Here is a 4,232-nt window from a genome sequence, read left to right as displayed (position 1 = left end):
CATGGAGAGCTGCATCAAACCAGTCTCAGGACTGAAGACCACAACAACAACAACAACAACTTTCCATATTTAATAAGTACATCTTTTATTATTTGAACAATTTCTGCAACTCGTATGTTTGTCTACAGGTTGACTATGTTCATAAAGGCAAAATTTTCCTATTGGTGGTATTTCCTTAATATTTTCAGTCAGCTGATAGATGTATTTTTGCCAACGGCCGTGTCGCAGTGGTAACACTGGTTCCCGTTAGATCACCGAAGTTAAGCGCTGTCGGGCTTGGCCAGCACTGGGATGGGGGACCATCCGGTCTGCCAAGCGCTGTTGGCAAGCGGGGTGCACTCAGCCCTTAAGAAGCAAACTGAGGAGCCACTTGATTGAGAAGTAGCGACTCCGGTCCCGGAAACTGACATACGGCCGGGAGAACGGTGTGCTGAGCACATGTCTCTCCATATCCGCATCCAGTGACGCCTGTGGGCTGAGGATGACGCGGCGGCCGGTGGTTAGCGTTTGGCTTTCATGGCCTGTTCGGGCGGAGTTTAGTTTAGTTAGATGTTTTTGATGGTATACATCTTTTCGAAGGTGAAATTAGCTGCAAGTAAGTCATTGACCTTTCTGATAATTTCACATGCAGGGCTCCTTTTGGAGTTCACCGTGGATTCTACGGGACTATCTGGCGTGTGTAGAGATACGTATTGGCATAAATTCTACAATAAAGTTATTATATCGATTAATATGGCATTTAACGATAAAAAGGTCAAGTTTCTAAACAATGGCCTGAAAAGAACCTCTCCAGTTAAAATGCCTAAACAACCCTACGCTAACGATACTACCGATTTTTTAAACAGCAATTGTATTGAATGCACAAATTTCAGTGTAAGCTGACGAGAGTGCTAAACAACTATAACTTCCTGCGCTAGAAGACTGAAATGAAGGACTACACTATTATGAAACATACAGCTCCAATACTTCGTCTGTAACCCAGAATATATAACCAAACTGTCCCATTTAATCCATTAAGAAATTGAATTTATCCTCAATTTTAATTTTCCTTTCTTAAATTCGCTGTAAGGCACCATGTCATTCAAAGCATTAACTGTTCATGCAGTAAATGCAGTTCAGGCAAATGATGATAAACCAAGTGTGTAAAACGGGTAAAGAAATGCCAGCAAAATGTGTTAAAGAAAAATGTCATTAAGTTGTAAGCTGTTTCTGTATCAGAAAAGAACTAAATTATGTAATTTTATTTTTTTCGATGCAATAATTAAAATGTTATGACTACCTTTTGCTGTGCACACAACCACATCTTGTTTTCCACGCTTTAAAAAAAAAAAAAAAAATATGCGTGAAACATTATTTCCATCACTTCCCGTAACAAGTGAGAATATAATTAAACACTCCACTCACACACAAACACACTCTTTTTGTGATATAATTCTGTTGAATTATCTGCTCCTTTTCGCCAAACTAACAAGGGAATATATCCACATATCAATAAACGAACTTGATGAAACTTCACAGAGGAGGCGAAATAGCGAAATAACTTTTTTTTTGTTTGTGTCCAATTTCACTTTTAAGGGGTAAAAAAGGTAACTTTGCATTCTGGGTTTAGAGGAAATATCTTTAAAGCAATAATATATAAAAATGTTTTTCATTTAAAAGTCGATATATCATTGATGTTCTTGAAAACTGTATAATGAACTTTGGTAATGATGTGAAATTATGCAAAATACCCCTCACCATGTAAGCACAGAATTGTGTCGTTGACTATCGATACTCGCCTCTCTGCCGAGTGCAGAGCAACAGTGGGGCGTTGTGGCGTATCTTTCATGGAGCGTGGGCGGAGTGTTGTGTTGATGCCGTGGCTGCAGCGCATGTCTTCCAAGTTATGGCGAAGTAATTGAAAATGTTTGCCACACAAGTTTTGCATTTAATTTCGGTGCTCACGACGCATTATCAATGTTTATCCAAAAGGTGATGTTTTTCGGTTTCGTGTGTCGTGTCGGGAGAACAACAATCAACCGCGTCGCGAATGTTACGGAAAAATAATGTGGACTGGTATGATCCTAATTGCAAGTTCTAGGTGAAAGAAACACAGATCGTTTTGAATGGCTGACTATCACGAGCGCAGGTACTTTCTCGTTCGTATATCGTACCCGAAATTTTATGGAGCACCCGCGTCACTATTCGGGCACGCGCATGCTCGTGTTATTAGCTATTGAACTGTTTAGTACTGTTGGAAGAACTGTGACAATCATCAACTGATTAAACATCCGTTGAACAGTAATTATCTTGTCAGAATGAGATTTTCACTCTGCAGCGGAGTGTGCGCTGACATGAAACTTCCTGGCAGATTAAAACTGTGTGCCCGACCGAGACTCGAACTCGGGACCTTTGCCTTTCGCGGGCAAGTGCTCTACCAATTGAGCTACCGAAGCTACAGAAGCTCTCCTGCGAACCTGCAAGGTTCGCAGGAGAGCTTCTGTAAAGTTTGGAAGGTAGGAGACGAGGTACTGGCAGAAGTAAAGCTGTGTGTACCGGGCGTGAGTCGTGCTTCGGTAGCTCAGTTGGTAGAGTACTTGCCCGCGAAAGGCAAAGGTCCCGAGTTCGAGTCTCAGTCGGGCACACAGTTTTAATCTGCCAGGAAGTTTCAGTAATTATCTTGTGTTCTACGCGCCGTGTTTTTGCTTTGGGTGCCCATCATTTAGACAGAAACCTGATACGTCACAACGGACACGTACTTGGAGTACAAATACTGATCACGTCCATTGTGGAAAAATGTTAATTTTGAACAGTGCAGCCCCATCCTGTGCGAGTGTTTAACAGAGTACAGTGAATTCTACCAGTTCAACTTGATATTGCTGATGCGAGTGGCTCCTCTCCCTGCTAGACAATAGTTATTACATGACACGTAATAGCAGGCAGTGCAGAGAGCAGCACATCAGCCACCGCGGGAAGGATCAGGTACGTGGATTTAGGCACACGGTCGTTAAATATCCAGCCCCGTTCCTGTGACTAGGGAGTGTTGTACAGTCTCGAGTGCTAAAGGTTAACTTTTATTAGTACGGCATATCTAACCTCTTTCCTCCCGGGCGTGTTACAACCACCAATTAATTCTGAAGAATGAAAACTCTTTTCACAATATAAATAAAAGAAGCTTTCAAGTCACATACGTCCTTGTGTAATAATGCTGTTTTTTGAAACACCAGTTGTATACAATGTGCTGTGCGAATATTTTCTATATACCTAATTAAAATACCTAAACATTAATTACTATTCAAAGTATATATTTTACTTATATTGTTTTTATGTTTAAATTGTTAGTTTACGTTTTATATTCATGGTATTTTCGTCTTTTAGTTTACGATTTCACATACATCTATTCTGTTAATTGAAAATAGTAAGTAACTACTTATCATGATAGAAAATAATTGCAGTACTGATAATCTTTGAGGATATGCTTAAAACATAACTTTTTTTGCACCAATCACATGAAATGACCGAAATTTCTTCACGTAATATACGCAATGGAGAAGAGAATATAAAAAAAAACTAACTAGAATTGCAAATTGTCATGGATGGTCCTCTAAATATCAAGATTTGTATCAGGCATATTTCAGTATATTGGTAAGCCTTTGCGAAGAGAATTGATTATGTACTAAGGACTGCATCTTGATTGTATTGTTCCTGAAGTGGAGATTGATATAATCATTTAACAGAACTAAATCTGAGAATTTTCTCAGAATATTCTTCCATAATCGTTCCAAGGCTGTACCTGTGCTCTCGAGCCCTTTGGGATCGCCAGAGTTTCTTGTCCTCGGGTGTGGCGCTCAGAATGGTTTTTCACACTGAACATCCGCCTTTTCATAGTTTTAAACTAAAGTAATGGTGAGTTTGGACTGAGAACTTGAGGATCTCTCTTTGAAGCTCCAAATGTCTTTGTGAGGCATCGAAATCTGGGAAGCAAAGGTCCGACAAAGTCAAAAAGTACTTGAAAGATGTTTTTCTTTCCATTGAAGAAGAAATATCTGTATTCTTATTATTTTCTGCGGTGGTCAGTGTGAAAGAACCGTTTAGTGCATCGTATCTGACTACCAGGACGATGGCATAGGTACAACCGTGAGATGTATGCAGCTTTCGACGTTGGAAGAACTTTGTGAGAAGACTTTCAGGTCTAGATCTAATGAATGGCTATGACATCATGAGAAACAAATCAGTTATATTCACAAAGGCTT

At 39.9% G+C, this 4,232-nt stretch overlaps 1 pseudogene; it reads left to right on the top strand.

Moving 5' to 3' along the window:
- Positions 1-209: 209 nt before the first annotated feature.
- On the top strand, positions 210-327 carry LOC124597703 (annotated as a pseudogene).
- Positions 328-4,232: the final 3,905 nt, after the last annotated feature.

This window comes from Schistocerca americana, chromosome 2, assembly GCF_021461395.2.
Source record: "Schistocerca americana isolate TAMUIC-IGC-003095 chromosome 2, iqSchAmer2.1, whole genome shotgun sequence".
Classification (NCBI taxonomy): Eukaryota; Metazoa; Arthropoda; class Insecta; order Orthoptera; family Acrididae; genus Schistocerca; species Schistocerca americana.
Note: the sequence above shows the minus strand (reverse complement) of the source record. Positions and strands in the feature narration are given on the sequence as shown.